Source organism: Anoplolepis gracilipes, chromosome 7 (assembly GCF_047496725.1).
Source record: "Anoplolepis gracilipes chromosome 7, ASM4749672v1, whole genome shotgun sequence".
NCBI classification, from domain to species: domain Eukaryota; kingdom Metazoa; phylum Arthropoda; class Insecta; order Hymenoptera; family Formicidae; genus Anoplolepis; species Anoplolepis gracilipes.
The window spans coordinates 5,581,812-5,602,391 of NC_132976.1; the positions used below are offsets into that span (position 1 = coordinate 5,581,812).

At 35.2% G+C, this 20,580-nt stretch overlaps 1 protein-coding gene across 3 annotated transcripts in view; it reads right to left on the reverse strand.

The window, feature by feature from the left end:
* Window positions 1–20,252, reverse strand: part of Sema1a (semaphorin 1a) — a 233,930-nt gene extending 213,678 nt beyond the window's left edge. The window contains exon 1 of one of the 3 annotated variants that reach the window (XM_072896526.1): window positions 19,826–20,252. The gene's annotated coding sequence lies outside the window, so the exon portion shown is untranslated. Of the gene's footprint in view, window positions 1–4,938; window positions 5,245–19,825 lie in introns of those variants that run through there. The other 2 variants (XM_072896529.1, XM_072896528.1) reach the window with 2 other exon arrangements.
* Between the last annotated feature and the right edge of the window lie 328 nt (window positions 20,253–20,580).

A 20,580-nucleotide genomic window follows, 5' to 3' on the forward strand; every position in this document is an offset into this window, starting at 1 on the left:
AATGTCTTTTACGATCTCATATAAAGCGTACGTTATAGAACCGTTGTATGAAAATCGCCAGGCCGTGGCGATCCAATTCCGGGATATTCCTCTTTCCTTCATATCCAAACCGATGCATCGTTTCTAATATTAATCTATTATGCTGAAATTCAATAGTCGCGGATATTTGTGTTGTTTTGTGTATTTCTCTTTTTTTATAATACTTATTTAATGTACAATAACTTTGTAAATAATTATTGAGCGGTTGATTGTGCGAGTTTTAAATCCTCTCATATACATATAATTTCGATCTATTAAAAGTACGAATTAATAATAACACTGAATCGAAATCAATTCTTTGTTGAAAATTGAAGCTCTCTCTTTTATTGAACTGAAAAAAGATTTCCTTCAAGAAAGTTTTACGAAAGAACAAGGAAAAAACCGATTTTCACAGTTTCGAAAATCGTCTCCCGGCGAGTAACGAATACGCTATCTTCCTTTCTGCGATATCCTTTATTTCTCGTTTACCTCCCCGCTTCGCTCCCAATATTTCGCTCGAGCGTTCCTTCCGATATTCCCGATACCTTTTATCGATTTTCGAGCGCTTGCCTCGCTTCATCTTCGCTACCGCTCGTTTTATCGATTTTCGTGTTTACGTACGCGACGCGCCGCGAAGTGTAAATCCACGTATCGTGATCCACGATCTAAAAATACGATAAATCTTATTACGTGTTCCGGGACTTCGTTTCTGTCTTTTATTGTGCCGTAGTAGCGTGTACTTCCTACATCGCGTCAAGGGCCTGACCCATCCAAGAATGCTTTTGTGTATCATTGTTCGTGTGCGAACCTCGGTCTTTTTATTTTCCCATTTTCTTCAGCATCTCTACAATCGCCACTCCGCCAAACACCAAAGCGTCTCGGCGGTATCGAGGCAATGATTTTTAAGCATTGTATTCTCATCGTAAACTTAATGGTAAAATGTGAAATTTTACAGAAATGAAACAAAACGATACAAACAATTAGATTAAAATATCTCTTTCGACAATTTTTATACTAGAAAACATTATAGATTTAAAAACATTTTAATTGAAAAATTAAATAAGCACTTTTGTTGTGTTAAAAAAAAAAAAAAAAAAAAAAAAAAAAAAAGGAATTTCTTAAATAACCAATTCCATTTCCTTCTAAAATCGTAACTAATCTTTCTAGGGTAACTTGATGATATTTCTTTCAACGACTTTATCGATTTTAACATTTACCTAGAGCGCTGTAAATTCGCCGCGATCCAGCATGGTGCCGTGCGATAAATCTACCTGCTACGTGCATTGCAATTTTTTTTTATTTTTGTCTTTATCGCGTGCCAATTCCTCGCCGTGTAGCCGCCGTTGCTTTGTAAATCATCACTCGATTTAGGTGTACCTATCCATATTCGGACTCGCCCTTGTTTCTGTTTTTGTCCATTAAATATCGTTACATCATATTTCAATCACATTATGAATCTTCTAGAATTAATTTGATCAAGTATTATCAACAGTTGAGAAACGTTTTTATAATTTTTATAAACAAATATTACCTGTAATATTACCCGCCTTTATTATATTTTAATTAATCATGTATATAATTTTTATTACTCACTTCTTTTCTATTTCCTTTCTATTTCTTGTCTTTCTTAATTCATAAACAGTACATATAAAATAAACATACAGGATGAAAGAAATGATTGAATTAAGAAGGACGAGAAATAGAAAGTAAATAGAAAAGGAGTGAACAATAAAAATTATATACCTACATGATTATGTAAATATTAAAAATAAATAAATATATATGTATATATATTTATTTTATTTATATTTTAATATTTAAATTATTAATTACAAATGTCTCCTCTTTGGAATCGAATGATATTAATCATTGCTGTCTCCACATTTTACACGATTCAATCTTTGATATTTATAAATAAAAGTACAATTCTGAAAAAGCGTAACCTTTCTCTCTCTCTCTCTCTCTCTCTCTCTCTCTCTCTCTCTCTCTTTCTCTCTCCATATTCGCCGTTTGCATTACGAATGATACCGATTGGATCGCGCGCGTATGCCACTTCCATGCAGCTTGCAATTCCCTCCCTACGCTGCAGGTTTTTCGTCATCCGACCTAGAACGACGTCCCTTCATAGATCACGCGAGATCCTTTATCCGTCCGAGTATTTACCCGCCACGCTGGAAATCCATACGCATCGCGATCCACGATGCGGCGGCGCGATAAATCGTCGCGCTCGCACCGCGTGCTTTTTGTCTCTGTCTCTTCGTCGACCTCGTCTACCTCTCGCGCCTTCATCCTCACTCGGTGAACCCGCGAGAGGATGGTGGTGCTGCAGCACCTCCGATGCTTTGTAAATCGTCGTCTGTTTGCATGGCGTCACTCTTCCGTCTCGTCCCGCTCCACGCCAACGTCCTATGCATATCCTCTCTTGTCTTCGGTCTCCGCTCCCTCTCGTCGCGTCTGCCATTCGCTTTCCCTCTGTGCAAAGTTCCGCGGTCGTAACTTCGTTCGTACGCGAGGAAGCAAATGTTATTTACGAGCAAAGTCGTCGTCCTCGTCGTCATCCCAATCGTCCTCGCCGACGACGTCGTCGTCGTCGTCGTCGTCGTCGTCGTCGTCGTCGTCGTCGACGTCGTTGCTATCCTTGTCGTTGTAGTCGGACGAGACGCGGCCTCCGTAGGATTCCGATTGCAATTCCCTCTGTTCCAATCAAACTCCTATTTTCTACAGGGGCTCTTGGCATGCGACGATAATGGAAACGGGGCGAGACACGGAAGAGAAACGAGTCGGAGAATCGAGCGAGCTAATGGATGAGGACGGTGCGCGACTATCGCGTAATATTTTTTTCCCACGTGCAACGACTCGCTTTTTCGAGTCGAATCGCAGCGGGAAATGGTACGTTATTGCCGAAAAACTTGACCGACTTTTCCCCTCTTTTTCCATGTTCGTCAGAGACGATAGAAAAACTTAAAAAAAAAAAAGGCTCTACAAGACGTCAGCGTGTGCCAAAGTGAATGATAAATTCGAAACCGTGGAATGGAGAGTGCGGGAAGAATGTTTTCCCGTACAACGTAGACCGGGAGAGAAGTTAGCGCGAGGGCGGTGAGTTTTCGGCAACGTGAATTAGTTTATTCAGAGAAGAGGTAATAAATTGTTTGGGTTTAGGAATAAAATCGAAACGCGCGCCGCGTGTCGTCGATGAGAATCGGCGGGAGTCGTCGGTGTTTTCGCGTCGCGCACTCGTGCGTAATCGAATCACGGGGACCTTCCGCGACGCGATCGATCGCCGTTGTATCTGGAAGTAAAATTCCGGGTCCTTTAAATCAGCGAATTTTATTGCGCCGTGCTACCGTCGGTGCTCTTTATCCAACTTCGACGCTCGTAGGCCCATGAAACGTCCGCATTGCGGTTTTCCAGCACTTTTTTACCGTCCGACATCTACTAAAGTCGCGCGGCACAAAAAGTGAGCCCTTTAAATCTCAATTCTTTATACATCAATCTATGTCTGTGTATAGTTTCCGAGCTTTTAGTTTGATTGAAAATGATCGGAATCCGTGACATTAAAAACCCGTAGCGAAATCTAATCTGCGCAAAGATGCAGGCCAATTATTTAGATAAGTATTATAATAAACGTTATACTTTTACGCATTTCTTGAACTTTATTCAAATTATTTTACGTTAAATCTTATTAAAATGTATACAATGTGCACGCAAACAACCTAACTTTCGATTTTTAGGAGCAATGTGCCGCAGCTGCCTTTACAAGAGCACGAGCGCACCACGCTCGTCACGTATTATTACTCGCGCAAACAAAGTATATGTATACGCAATGCGGCTAAACGCACTTTTTAACGTTCGTGCGAGAGCACGCGCTGTGTCGTGTGCAATTCGCCGCACCGCAACCGGTAAACATCAAACTTGTGTGCTTATGACTACTGGCGGGTGTTGTCCTATGTACATAGTACGACCGAGGTGAAATGGAAGGTGGAGAAGGGAGGGAGGGAGGGAGAGAGAGAAAGAGAGGAGCATAGGGAGAAAGATAAAGAGAAGGAGAGAGTGAGAAGGAAGCAAGCGTGGACTCGTCGACCGAGAGGATGCAAAACGATATTAGATTCGGACCTGGTACACGTATGCACACACGTATGTATGCACGATGGAAGATCGCGGTACTAAACGCGAGCGGAACGCTCGGTACGTCCCTGGAATTGCATCCATTTTCGGGAGATCTCAGCCTCTCCTCTGATAAGCGATATATACCACCGCGTTGCTACGAAGTTATATACCAGCGTGCGCCGAGTTATCGAGATGAGTAGGCGACCGTGAAAATCAAAGCCGCAGATCCAGACGGTTTATTGGAGCGCGAAAATTCGCGAGGATCTTCATTTTATGGTACGATAAATCAATAAATTCAGGGATAAGTTACTTCAGCTGACGTCACTCTTTTAACGCCTGACATTTTGCGACATTATCAAATCTCTCCGTTGCAGTATTGACAAACTGAAATCTCAAAATCTTGACTGATTGAAATCTTGATAAGTGAACCATTTATTTTGAAAGCGAAGAGAAAATAAGACCAGTCCTATGAAATGTTAAATTTTGAAGAAATATATGAATATAGATACGGAAAACGATTTATTGTAGAATATTGTGAGATTGTACTTGGTAAGTGCATATAAACATCTTTCATCTGACACAGAGAGATCTATTATAAAATATATTTTTATAAAAATACGAAGAGAAGATATTGGCATTTTGTGTGTGCATTCCCACAAAAAAGTGTACATTACATTATTTACCATAAAATAAATTTTAATTTATTCTTATTAAGAAAAATACTATTTAAATAATTCTTGTGTGTGTGTGTAATCCCAAAAATAAATTAGCAATTATATAAATAACAAATAATAAATTTACAAAATTGCTTACCCTGGTTATTCCATTGCCGTCCAATGCCTCTTTCTATTTTCATTGTCTGGTCTTTGCTAGTCTTTTATGACACTTTTTACGGTTAATTACGATCGCGCGAGCAATAATCAGCACCATTCGACAATTGCTCGGCACTTTGCAAGCTCGATAATTAGTCGCATGCAACGCGTATTTTATTATTACACACATTGCGACAGAAGAATAACATAAAATTATTATCATGTAAAGCTATGATGTGCTTAAATCCATATGAAAATCACACGATTAAATTCACGCATTACTTATCGCAGCATAATGTTGAATAATTCTTGTGATAAACGACAATGTAAAGATATTACGATACATTTATCGAAGCATATGTCGCGCGTATTGCTGAAGAAGCAGTGACCTTCTTGTTTACATGGCGGTATGTCCTAGTACGCCTGATTATAACGAGAGAGAGAGAGAGAGAGTGAGGGAATCGAAAAAGAGGGAAAAGGACTAAGCTCGATGCTCGACGCGCAGAGAGGTGAAAAGATTATTATTCTTCTTTCAACCTTCATACGTTAAGGAAGTCATGTGAGTTGTTATCCATTATATCAATAAAGTTTCTTCTATATATATCTTGACAGCCTTCACTATAGTGAGTTCTATCTTTTTGTAAAAGTAGTTTCCATACATAATATAATTATATTATAACAAGTTTTAACTTGTTGACAACAAATAATATACGCTCTGGTTTAAGAGAACGGTTATTGTCTTATATTGTATTGTAATATAACACAACGGTTGTTGTCTTATATTATATTATAATACAAGTGCGAATAAACGTACAAGTTAAAATTAAAATTGGGAATATAATATTATCGTATGAAAATACGTCGTTTTGCTGACTATTCGCGCGATAGATTTCGATAGAGCAAATCATGCAAAATACGTGTACCTTAATCATCGATGTATAAACACCGAATATTTTTACTACGGTTGACATGTATTAAAATATCCATGTTCGATATGACTGTATCCAACTTACTGATTAAATAAATGCAAAACCGTTAGAAGCTTGGGAGCGGTTCGTTTTGTATTCGCGACGTTTTATTAATAACCAGAAATAACATCGACAATTTTATTGTAGTATCGCGAGATAAATTGAGCAAAAGATTTAAAATATTCAACTTTAAGTATATTATTTCGTATTCTTTATCACTTTTTGATTCTTTTTTCACATAAATATATCTTGCAAAACACATACTTCAATAAACAGTCATTGTGATATTTTTACGTGTCGTTTATTTACGCAAATTTATCAATCGCGTGAATTAATAATTGCTAATTGTAATGATCATAGTGAATAATCTCCTAGTACACTATTCACGATTCGAAAAGTAATATACCTTGCACCGTTTGCCTGCCTGCTCGAACGCAAATGACAAAATCACGACATGCAAGCAATAGTGCACTATACGTCATAAAATATGTGAGAGTTAATTTTAATTTTCCTTACAGTTACAAGATATTTAATGTAAGGTAATTGTCCCAGTTGTAAGTCATGTCCCAATAGTAAGTCACTTTTGCTTTTTAAATAATTAATTATTTAACATATTTATTATAATTAATTATTAAACATATTCAAAAAGAAATATTATCACGCCATTTATTAATAAAATATCACATTTTTAACTTAATATTGCAAAAAAATTAAAAAAAGAATTTTTTAACTGGCGATGTTTTTGTTTACTTTGCAGTGTAAATGTCAGTAGTAAGAAAGACTACATATTTCGTAAATGACGTAAGTTTATATTTCTCTGCAAAACAAGAGCTATGTTGTTTCGTATTGCAATTGGGACAAAAAGATTATAAGTGACTTATAACTGGATTATCAATAGACAGTTATTAAAATTTAAATTATTATTTTATATACAAGTAAAAACCTTTTTATTTTTATTATATATAAATATGATAGCTAAAAGTTTAAAGAATTATTATGTAAAATATATATTCGACTTATTAGACTCCTTTTTTTAAACATAAAAAAATCGTAGTCAACAACCTTAAATGGCTTATAACTGGGACAGCTACCTTACTACAAAATAACAAATTAACTGATATTCAGCTTTGACATCATTGTTTACATATACATACATTAAATACATATATTATAATCTTGTCATTCGTATCACGAGATTCGAGCAGTAAGTAACATAAAGTGCTCTATACGTTATCGTTATTTTTTGATCGCAAAAACTGTTATACTAATTGTTGTAATAAAAATTCATACATATATACATATAGATGATTTGTTAATACGTATGTATTTTACTGATTTACTGGATTGAAATACATCGCACGATTAATCAGCAAAATGATCACATATTTTCTGATATCGCATTCTGCGGAATTGTAATTTTAACTTGTATATTCATTCATACTTATAATGTAAGATTGTAATCTTGATGTGTGTATACTATTATATTACCAAGTAATAATTTAATAACAAGTATTATTAACAAATAATAATTTGTTATCAACATTTATTCGCTATGCGAAACATATGCTTCGATAAATAGCCGTTGCGGTAATATTTTTACGTGTCGTTTATCACAAGAGTTAATCAATATTATATCACGGAATTTGATTATACTTTTGGATGTTAAGCGGATTGTAGTTTTGCAATTTTCGTATTGTTCGCCCGTCGAAATGTATAATAATAAAGTCGTATGTGATTAATTATTAGGAGTGCACGCCATGTGCCGAACGATCATCGTATATTGTACTGATTGTTGCGTGCACGATCGTAACTAATCGTGAGTGAGAGCCATAAAGAAATAACAAAGGACATGAGAGAAGAAAGAGATTCATAGACATTAGATTATCGGATAACGATAAAGTAATCATCAAATAAATAACTTATAAGTTAATTTATTATTTATGAAATTAATTGCTCGCTTATCTTCGCAGTAATAATCTATTTTATATTATTACGTAATTTAAAATGTATACGTACTATAAAATATTCTATATCTTTGTGAAAAATACTTAGAATATTTATAATAATTAATAGTTAAAATTAATAATTGAAAATTTTATATATATATATATATATATTTTATCAGTTTTGTTTAAGATAAATATGGATTGCTTATATAAAAATTAATTTTTGCTAATATTTTTCCCGATAGTTTTCTCGCCGACACCTTTACAGGGGAGGCAAAGACGGATTTTGTTTAAAAAATTTCAAATGGAGATTTATTTAGTTTTGATAGAAAGACTAAGAAATATTAATGCCTTTACACAGTAATTAGTTTCATAGAAAACTTAATTTTCTATGAAACTGACGCAATAACATCCGCGTCTGACTATTAATAGTTTATTATTATGAAATTATAAATTTAAATTTTTATTTATCATATTTTATGCAAGTTTCTCCAAAATATTTGTTTAAAGAAAACTTAAATTTAAATTTAATTTTAAATTAATCTTAAACTTAATGCGAATGAAAATTTAAAATAGAACTGAATGAGGATGCAATTCATAATCAGAAGAAATAAAGTGCATTTTTTAGAATCAATACGCGCTAAAGAATAATAAAAAAAAATCCAAAAATTTCAAATACGTAGTAATGAATAAAAAGATTATTATTTGCAATATTATTATTATTATACTGTTATATCATTTAATAATATATCACAATTAAAACGGAGAGTATATTTAAAATATATTTTAAAAATAATACAATGTTATATAGGGGGCCAAAAAAACCTAATAATTTTTAAAATAAAATTAAAAAATGAAATATAAATTAAATATTTATTTCTTGTTAGATAACAACAAGATATATATATATATATATATATATATATATATATATATATAATAGTATTTGATGATATTATTTAATCTTATTCATTTTTTTAAATTAAAAAAAAATGTTCACATCAAATCAAATGCTCTCCGCATTTATCCTATATTTTGTTTTATTAAAAAAACTTGAATTTTTATTTGCGCCCTTACACCTTGCTCTGGCTCCTGTTGCTTTTTACCTTAACGTTATTACTTGATTTTATTCAGTTTTTGAAACTAAAAAAATTTACACATTTATCAAATGTCCTTACACCCTGTGCTGGCTCCTATTGCCTTTCTCCTTGACGTTATTAGTTTTAAAAGCCTTATAATAATATTATTTTAACATCAAGTAATATATTCAAATGGCATTTCATATTTAGTTAATTTAATCATTGTTACGTGACAAGAAATAAATATTTAAGTTATATTTAATTTTTTTATTACATTTTGAAAGTCAAGTTTCTTTGAAACTAATCTTACATTAAAAAAAAATTATATAAAAAAAGTAAAAAAATATATTTAACATATTACACATTATAAGATTACAATTAATTTGATTAAGAAAAATTCTGGTAAAAGATGTGTATCATTGCGTTTTCTCTTTCTTTCGCTTTTTTATTCCTCTATTTTTTTCTCGCGCTCTTCACTCTCTTTGTGGCGAATAAAGTTTTTCTGCAGACAAGAAGGATTTTTCCTGGGAGTCGGGTAACGTCTCGCGTATTTTCACAGACGGTTCGAGGTGACCCAATACGAGAAACTCGAATCGCTTTTTATGAACGACGCAAATGACTCCGCTCGTAAATGGCGGTGGCGCGAAAAAAGGTCCGTCCCTGCAATAAGGTTTTTTTTCCACGATCGCTTTTCTGCCGGCGGGCACAATACATCGCTGCATTTGCGTATTTTTTTTTTCTACTTCATAGTGACGATGATAGAGACTCATAGGGCCGTTGAACTTTGAACACTTTGCAAAGGGTGTCCATAAAACTGCAGATTCATGCGACAGTTTTGATAACGATTCAAATGCTTCTAATTGATATCTATTTGCGTATGGATAGTTTATATATATGCGTCACCATATATATGTGTTTCGATCAGAATATCACGAGAGAAAATAAGAGAGAAAACATTTCTTTTTAATTTAATTCTAATACGCATGTTGAAGTGATAAATATTTAGCGAAATTCTTATGCAATATCAGTATGTTATTAAAATAGTAATAAAGTCGTATGCGATTAATATATTAATATTAATAGTATATGATCTTCGAAAAATGCGTACGTAAATCACTAAGGATGACGTTTCCCGCTTCATCAACTTCTAATTTGCACGTTCCGTAAGTTTCCGCGGTTCCCTGATTACAATGTTAAAGATGTGACAACCGTGAGCCCTACAGCGAACAAAGTTCTACCTCCAATAGGAGAAATTTTCCCCGAGAGTCGAGTAACGTCTCTGGCATTTCCACGGATGGATCGGGTGATCCGATGAGAAAAAGAGAAAGAGAAAAGCCAGAATCGGTTTTTACGAACGACGCAAATGAATGCGCTCGTAAATGGCGCCGGTAGAAGAAGGGTTATTTCCGCGATAAGGTTCTTTATTCTAATTATTTTTTTTTCGTACGTTACATTGCCGTTTCCGCGCGCGATGAGCATTCATTTTTACCTACAGCACCAGCTACGATGAAAGTTCGTCGAGATACCGCAACATTTAAACCCTGTCAATAGCCGAGCTCTCGTATACCAATTTCTAACTTTGCACATTTTCCTTAAATCCCAACGGTAGCTCAATAATGCTGTTAGAAAGAGGAGTACTTGATAACTACGAAACAAACTTAAGAGAGCGAGACGCGTTCTGACGAACTTAAAATATCCTAGGATCTTATATAAGAATGTGAGTCTGATTACTTTCTTTTCAACTGCAAATTATTTGGACCTGGTTTCTTGTGTCAACATAAATATAAAAAAATTGTAGTATTCAATATTTGTACATTCAAGTCTGAATCAGTTCAACCAATAAATGTTTAAGATCAAACTGAAGCGATATAATATACATAAATATCCGTGTATATAAGCCAGTCAACGAAAAAAAATGGATTCTGAAGATTCCATCTGAAAGATTCTTCACGAAATTTTATTATATCCAAGATAGAAAAACTCGCGCCAAATTTCAACATTTATCCGATTATTCTTGAGAGAAAAGTACAAAGTGAAGCTGAGCTTTTTGAGCGCAGCGCATCCCTGAAGCGAGTCGCGGACGCGGATAATAATATTTTTTCACCGGAAGTGGAACGGCCAGCAATGACGATGCCGAAACTATACAGTTACAAATCCTGACAAAAACCTCCCCGAGTTTGTCGGCGTGTCTGGCGTATCGAAAAACGTCGGTCCGTTGTCGGTTCGCCGACGAGCGGAAAGGGAGCGAGGAAACGGATGTATGGACAAACGAACGACGAACGAACGACGAACGAACGGTTTAAAGAACGCCCACGTTCCTCCTCTTTGTCCGCCAAGATCGCGTTATCGGCCGGCAAAATATTGTTATCGTAGCGCACGACGGTGAATCACCGATGCGAGAGCACAAAGACCCTCCTGGTCGTCGAGCAAAAGGAAGGACCCGATAACGATTGACCGACCGGCGAAAACATATCGAGACTCGAGGCATTGACGCGGCAAAAAGACCGTGAGAGAGAGAGAGAGAGAGAGAGAGAGAGAGAGAAAGAGAGACCGAGTGCAGCGACGGGTGTTGCTGCATGCGAAGGATGCATTATAGGATTACGACGTGAATGGCCGTTTCAAAGTTTGCTGCGCGTAACCGAAGTTGCTTCCGCGAGTATGCGGCGCGAATGGAAAAGCGGCGGCTACATCCACAGGGTGCTCCGTAACGATACACCCTTACCAGAAACTTATACGACTTCGGGCGGAACGAAACGCGAATGTACTGAGTGTACTTGAAAAGTTGGCGAATTTCGAGTCGATTTTTCCACGGCGAAAGTTTGATTGGCCGCCATCCCAGTACGGCAACTTTTTAATTTTCAATATTACATATATCTTGAAGACTAGAACTTGAATTAAAATTTTGATAAAGCTAAGCTCCGCTTTAGATTGACTTGAAGAATAAAGTTGTTACGTCTATTTGCCCTCCGTCATTTGGCTAAACGGTTTCTGAATCCTTCAATTACATAAAAATACGCAGATGCTATAAATGTAACGTCAACGAGATGATTCCGTTCGCATATCATTCACGTTTCTTTGATCCATAATATCAAATGTGATCTAGAATACATGTCACGACTTCTGAGACACACAGTATACAGAGAAGGCAAGGAATCGCGTGGCGCTTGAGCGGGCAAAGTGCACAGCTAGCTATTCAGAAATCGCGAAACGGAAACGTCGAGTGCCATTCCTCGGGCCAGGGTAGGGACGATGGAAATGAAACGAACGGCGGCAGGCAGCAGGCGATATTTTATCTGATTTTATTTATGTCGCGCGTCAGCAACGGTATCCAATTTTCCCCTGAAAGATCGGTAAAGCGCTGTTTCCGTAAGGTAGAGCGACTGATACATCATCCTCCCGATAATAAACAGCGCGATATTTCCAATTTTCGGCATATACGTACGTAAATTCGCGCCGACGTGATGCGATATTTGCGAGGCGTGCGAAATATATGAGAGAAAAAGCCAGAGAAGGGCGGAAGGAGGAGGGGGGGGGGGGGGGAGAAAAAAAAGAAGAGATTCGCGTCGCGTCGCGCTGGAATCGTGCAAAAGCTACGCATACGACGGTTCTTACAAATCCGACGCGCGACTCGTGAAACTTACATGCCGTCGCCGGCGACGAAAATAAAAACGCGCCCGGCTACATTTTCACCGGCGCGCTTGCATTATGCAATTTTCAGCGAATTCGAGGCGGACATCTTGCCATGCACTCTGCGTACGTGCCGCGTGACGCGTTTTTATGCGACTCTTGAATGTGTCACGGCATTGCCGAACGGCAACGGCAACGGTACGGTGGATCCTTTTCCATTATAATCCTCTAAAACGCGCAGAGTACGCGGACTGGTTAATATCTCTGCTTCGACAATGCGAAACGTGTAACTTGAATCATCATCCTCCTTTTCGTTAGACGTTTCAAGTATTGGTACAATTTCGCGTATGTGATGAAAAATCAAGGAAATGGAAACAAAGAACTACAGGTTTAAAGCAAAATATTTAATTAAATAAATTATATTTTTTAAATAGGATTGCAAACTAAAAATATGATAGCGACTTAATGTGTCAAACTTGTTGAATTTAAAGTCTCTTGACAGTACGACGGACTCTAATATTAATAGTGACATCGTTTGCATCTATTTTTATTAAAGTAAATTTATTTTTCGAAGAACCACATATTTAAAGCAAAGAAATTTAATTAAATAAATAAATTTTTTAAGTAAAATTCCAATCTAAAAATATGACTGCGACTTAATGTGTCAAACATGCTGAATTTAAAGTCTCTCGTCGGTACAACGGATCCTAACACTAACGATCAGTGACATCGTTTGCATCTTATTTATCCAGAATTTCATTTTCCATGCATTGATACAAACGTCGTGTTCGATATGCCAGCACACTCGCGTATGTTCTAGACAGGACCACGTCCGAGAGTTAATATCCATTGGCATACACACATATACACACATTGGCGAAATGGAAGCTGCCTTGCGGCGCACCTTAGCCTCAAAATCAATACGGTCCTGTGCATCGCGCGGCGCCCGTTATTAAAGACGCTCTGTGGCCCGGGACCGGGCATCGCGCGCCGTGGATGGCGCGGCGTTGATAAATATTCCGTAGATGTGCCCGGGACAATCGTGGGATAACGACGGAGTCGTGTCAGCGCCCGATGAGACGACCAGAGACGACGCTTTTGTTCGGCCCGAGCACGTACCGTGTATTAGTGTTACACGAGGAAAGAGTCGCAATGGCCGAGAGAAAAATCGGAAAAAACCGCGCTCGTTTTCCTCGGAACGAATACCCTTAAGCCGTCACATGATTATTGTTGTTCCATCTTATAGCATGGAAATTCCTGACAATGTTAATGCAATTTTATGCTTGTAGATCAAATTTGTTCTAATAACGCGAAAAAAATGTACTCAAATAATTTGTTAACAATGATCCGTTATGGTTAGTGCGCTTTTTGATGAAAATTGTATAGTTACAATGTAGGTTTTTCAAATCGTGTGCATATTTGTCGTGTGTGCACGCGTGCATATATATATTATACGGTGTTTATTAAAAGTGTATAAACTTTTTAATATTTTGAAAAATATACATTTTTGAGAAAAAGTTTTATACAAAAAGTTATAAGGCTTAAAGACGCATTCAATAGTAGTATAAATTTTTGACCATAAGTGACATTATTAAAGTCAGGGCAAGGTCACTTTTTAAAATAGAATCCCCTATTTTTTATTATATATTCTTATAGCCCTTCTTGAGACTTTTTTCAAAACGCAATAATTTTATCCACTTTAGATTAGCCGTTTCAAAGTTATCGAGTTTTTTATAAAATATCAGTAAAACACTGAACGAAAACTGTTCATTATCTAATTTTGAGCCTATTACATTATTTATTCAGGTCATAAGCTATAATAAGAGAAAATCAGCTGATTTTACCGAAATTCAATTTCATATTAATAAAAGGTTTTCTAATATAAAATTAGATCTCGATAAAATCAGCTGATTTTCTGATATATTATATTTTATGATTTGCTGAATAAAAAATATAATAGACTGAAAGCTAGATAATGAATACTTTTCTTGTTTGACTGGTTTACAGCCACTGATATTTTACCACAGAAAATTCGATAACTTCGAAACGACTAATGTAAAATAGATAAAATTATAATATTTTGAAAAGATCTCAAGAAGAGCTATGAAAATATAATAAAAAATAGAAAATACAATAGTAAGTTACATTTAAAAAATTTAAGGCGACTTTATCCTGACCTTGATGTCAGCTATCAAACTCATACTGCCATTGAATGCCTTTTTTAACCCTATAACTTTTGTATGAAACATTTTTTCCAAAAATACATAGCTTTCAAAATATTAAGTGGTTTTCACATTTTTGGCAAACCCTACGTAAAACTTATATTGATAATGTTTCGTGTATAAATGTAAATTGTTTGCAAGAAAAAAGTTTACTCTTTAATGTTTTAAAATTAATGAATATTTAATGCAGGTTATAATAAGCTAGATTAACTGATAATCGTAATAGTAATGCAATTAATGAATTACATATGTATTATATGGAATAGTAACTAATTTAGCCCTGTAGCTTCATTTGTCGTCGACTATAACAGACCCGCTATCTCGCGCTACCTCGTCTATGCCGAAATTCGCATGCAACTATCGCTTTAACATTCTACTTGTTTACATTAATTGTAAATAATAATTCAATTGTGTTATGTATAATACAAATTGAAAATGAACTGCATGAAGAGAAATACCTAAACGCTATTAATTACCGGAATATGCTTTTTATAAACACACTGCTTCTTTAATCAATTAATAAAAATATAATTTCATAGCACTCATTCTGCATAAACAAAAATGTTAAAAGCATAAAAAAAGTCGATATATATCATCAAGATGAGTAACGCGACACTTTTTTTATACATCTCTATCTTATCGATTATTATTTCCGCCCATAATATCTAATAACAGTCTTTTAATAATCTTAAGTGTCAATTCATTTTGGAATCTTGAAAAGAAGTTGGAAAAACTTTTCGCTAAGGAATGGACCGCCGAGTTCGAATTCCGATAGACATGAGGCGATGAACTAATTTTCCAGTGAAAGCACTCTCTTTGGCGATTTTATTACGCAAACAGCGAGGTATTCCGTAGAATGAAGACAACTGTCAAAAGCGTACCGTTCCCTATATCTTGTAACTGATCGTCGCGCGTTGCCGCGTAATAACTCATTTGATCAGAGACGTCAGTGCTTTGTGTACCTAAATTGTAATCTAGGATAACTTTCGGCTTTGTCGCGGCGTCCCTCTCTGTTTATCAGTTTTCCCAGTTTCCGTGGTTTCCGCAAAGTCGACGGTATTAGCGCGTTTATCGTGCCATTTCATTGCAGTTACGTCCTCCGGCTGCCTGTTAATTCGTCCCTTTCCACTCGAGTCCTTTCAGCTGTTTGGTCGCATTCTTAATGCCCATTCAACGCGGTATCGCGATACGAAACAGACACTCGCACTAATTTCTACGACCAGCATATGTCCGTATTGTCATATATAAAACGGATCACAGTTAAAACTTTGCCATCGCAAAACTAATAATGACATGAAAATGACCATATGTATACGACATATGTCCCATATGTGTTTGTTTTCGATATTTACAACAATTTAATATTTTGTGTCGTTTTTATTATGTCAAAAAATTTAAAAAAAATTTCACTAGAGAGAAAAAGAGAAAACAGCCGCGTAATAAAATAACGTATATATGTAAAAAAATTAAAACTTTAAATTGTGAATGGTCAAGTTGGCAATATGATATAAAATTCCACAGAAATCAAATCACGGCTTTACAGCCATATATTCGGTAGGCATCAAATAATTTTTTTCTAAAACTTTTTCGCGCTATATTTCTGTGGTTAAGGCACATTTGAAAACGTTAAAAGCATTTTACGAGAAAAATCAAATTTTTACCTGTCAAACTGCGCAGATGCAGTTTTCGCGAATAACGCCGGTTCTACGTACATGAATAAATTGCTGGAAGTTTTGATTGAAAAATAACGTATCGTCTTTTTTCTGATTTCCTGGGAATTTCCGTAATTATAACACGTGTCGATTCTCGGAACTTAAATGCACGATAGCTACCGAGGAAGGAGATGACAGAGAGAAAAAGCAATTCACCGACGAAAGAAAGGTCGCGCTAGGAAAAAAGAAAATAGAGACGCCGAACTAAACAAGAATTTAGATTAAAATACAGAAACGTACGTTCGAGGATGCGAATGCCGGGGAATGAATGGAGCATGCTCCAGGTGTATTGGACTATCGTGACGTACACAACGACACCATCGGCATTTGCGTTGTGGAACGTGATTCGTCCAAAGACATAATTTTGCGATGTGCACCGCCGGATATTTACGAGCAACGTTCTCCTCATTTTATCGCGATCAAAGCCATCTTGCACAACCACGTGTGTACGTTTCCATGTCTGAGTGGCATTGTTAATGTCACGTTTTACCCATTGAAGATTCTCTGTGAGTAAATCTGGAATTGTAACAATGTAACCCTTTTCGCGAAATACCAAAGATATTTCAAGCAGATAAGTTACAACCTTGGATATTGTACCATATAAACCTTATTCCAAAGCAGAATATATTCTCTATTTGATAACCTAATCATAATGTTTGCATAATAATACTTATTACCTTCAATATGCATGTTTCGAAAATATAAAATATCAAATTTTAATTGCATTGCTAGTTGAAATATAATTAAAATTTTTTATCTTTAATTAATGGAATATATTAGAGAAAATAGTAACAGATGCATATAACATGTGCGATTACTATAACGCAACGAAATGCGAAGTCATTGCGATATACAATAAACTACAAGATATAACTGTATTACTAATTTAATATCGAAAAAATTTGAAGTACATTGGAAAATTGGAATTTTGATGTTATATTTAATTTTCGAGTTTGCGTTATTTTTTATTTGATGCACAAGGCAAGTCATACGTTGCAGCATATTACCGCAAATGTTTGAATAATTTAACAATAAAATTGAAATAGCTGATTATTGTCAAATAGCTTAATTAATCCAAAAACTCACTTATTAAATCAAATATTAAATCGCAAGCAAAACATAAGAACAATGATAAAAGAAACGATTCGAGAAGTAATATAAGCAATGCTATACAAAATATATACAAAATATGAAAATATTCTAATCGAGCTTTAACGGTTTACGGATTTTTTGTCATTGAATAATGTTTAATAAATATTAATGCATATAATTCATAAAATGTGAAAAAAATTTTAATACATCTCTTTGATACAAATGTAGAACAATTTTTAAATAATTTATTCACAATTCTGTACATGTACATGTCATTCTACGTCCTGATATATTATACTCTCGACGGGGTAAATGGAAGAAAAAAAACGGAGAAATATCGGTACGACGCCGAGAGAGAAGTAACACGAGATAAACGCGAGTTTACTGCGTGAATCGAACAAAAAATAGACGCGCGACATCTGTCCGGCGACGAGAGTCAGTGTCAGAATTCAAAACTGTTATTATAACATATTCTAATCCTAATCTAATGCTCTGACGTTTCTTTTAGGTATTTCGAGACTGACCTTCGAGAAGAAAATGAGATAAATCAGGTGATATATTATTGTATTATATTAATTATACAGATATCAGCAAGAGAATACTGTGTGTGTGTGGATATATACAAGACATCCTTTTATTTGGCATTCATAACTAGATATATGACATTTGTCAGACAGTAATATTGACGTAATATAAATACACCAACGGCTCCATGTAATTAATATAATAGCGCTGAAAAATTTCTCTGGGATATTATCTTATAATATGAAAACCGTCGAATAAAGAAATGCCATATAATAAAATGTAGCTTTACCATAATATCGTAAAAAATAAAAACAATTAATTATGTTAATTATTAATCTATTGAAGCCAAAAATTAATTTTGTATGGATTTTGTGTGCATATTCTTTTATACGTAGATTGAGTAAATGAATAATGTTTCGATAACGATTATTCGATAATGATAATAATAATCTCAGTTAGATAACGATTATATTATATGTCATATGATTTGGTTTAACAGGTTAATATAATCAATATTTCAATAATAATCGTTGTAATATCTAATGATTTAAATACAATTTCAGATTAACATTAATATGACGTAAAAAGATTTAAATTCTACTAGTATAAGTGTAGAGAATGCTATTTGGGCCAAATTTCAAAAATTGTGCGACTATTGTATTACTAATGAGTGAAAAAAATACTTAATATTTTTAATGAAAAAAAATTTGGCATATTTTTATACAACACATTACATTTTACATTTTAAACAACACAATGAAATGTTAGTTTACATAAAAGATATTCGTAACCAATTAATTTACAAACAATCCGAAAATTTTAATTAAGTTTATACAGGGATGAGAGAGATACATAATATATAATTTTTAATAAATAAATTTTAATATATTTTATTAATAAAATGAGACAGAAGCAAAACTTTAATATGCATCCTAATCAAATGGCGAATAAATTTTTAAATAATAAATAAAAGGAATATATCTACATTCACATTTATATGTATATATTTACATGTACAGATGTACATATATATATATATATATCACACGTTACAGTTGGATTAAAACCTAATAGTTTATTATTTATATAACTCTTCGCGTTTTCTCTCACTTCTTTTTAAGTATTCATAAAATACGTTCACAAAGTATATATACAATTTCCCTGTAATATTGCTCACGGAAGATTATAAACATGTCTGTAATAGAAAAAATGATCCTATTCTAAAGTAACACAAATATCTGCAACATATTAAAGGACAACTCGATAAGATCTTTAATATGGACGTGTCATTGTGCACAACTCCAAAACTCAAAATATCAATCGATCGCGAGGAATTGCGCGAACGTATGCAAAGAGCTCTCCATGACACCTCGCGATCATCCTGAACTCATGACTCTTTAACTTTCCATCGCGGGGTATTTAAAAATTCTGCAGAGCCATCCGCGTATTCGAGAACCTCCGAAATAGGAAAGCTCACCGCCACCGCCGTCGAATACGCGGTGTTGGCGTACAACGTATAGGTATACTAACTCGTCGCCGAAGGGTAATGAACCCTGAAACTACGGATGACGTTCGCTCGCGATACGCAAGAGAGCGAAAACTCTCATCCTCGCGATGAGATTCCGTCAAGGTGTGTCGTTGTCACGCAAAATGCCATATATATAAAAATGTACGAGAGAAAAGTCCAAGTATGTATTATAGAGTTCGACGTACTCACCGCAATGCAGTGACCCCTCCGCCGCGACCGTTATCAGCGCGCCGAGTTTCCCTCCCTCGGTGTCGGCGACGCGGCCTTAGGGTGACGGGGGTTGAACGAAGAGGGCTATCGGTGCTACTGCCGTTGCTACTTGGTACTGCCGCTTTGCTCTTACAGGAATCACCACGTATAATCGAGGGACAGTCACGTTTCCATCGGCGTAACGCGTATATACGTTTGCCGAACAAGAGAGAGAGAGAGAGACTGTCACTTAGATTCACCACACCACACGCGTACGCGCGTCAACGTCAGACGTCCCGGGCTTTATCGCGACCGGACACAGCCAGAATCCAAGAAACGCGGAGAAGGAAAGTTTTTTTTCGGGCTCGACGCGGGCCGCCGAATCGATGTGTGATGTTACACTTCCCAACTGTCTTTTTTGATTCTGCGGATGTGCTCGCGACTAGCGCCATCCTGCTGCGCGTCGGCGTACTCGGTAACTTGGTATCTGGCGGCATATTTGAATGTGGATTTCTATCTGTTCATCGGATATAAAAGTAGCGAAATATGATTTATTTAAAATCTATATTAATTATATATATCATATTATTTAACGATTCACTGTCTCTCAAGATAGGATCAATTTTAAAAATGTATAAAAAAAAAGAAAAATGTGAATTAATGACGATAAAATTGATAAAATATTAATGTATATATGTATATATATATATATAAATGCTAATATCTCTCCACATTTTTCGAATTTAATATATTAT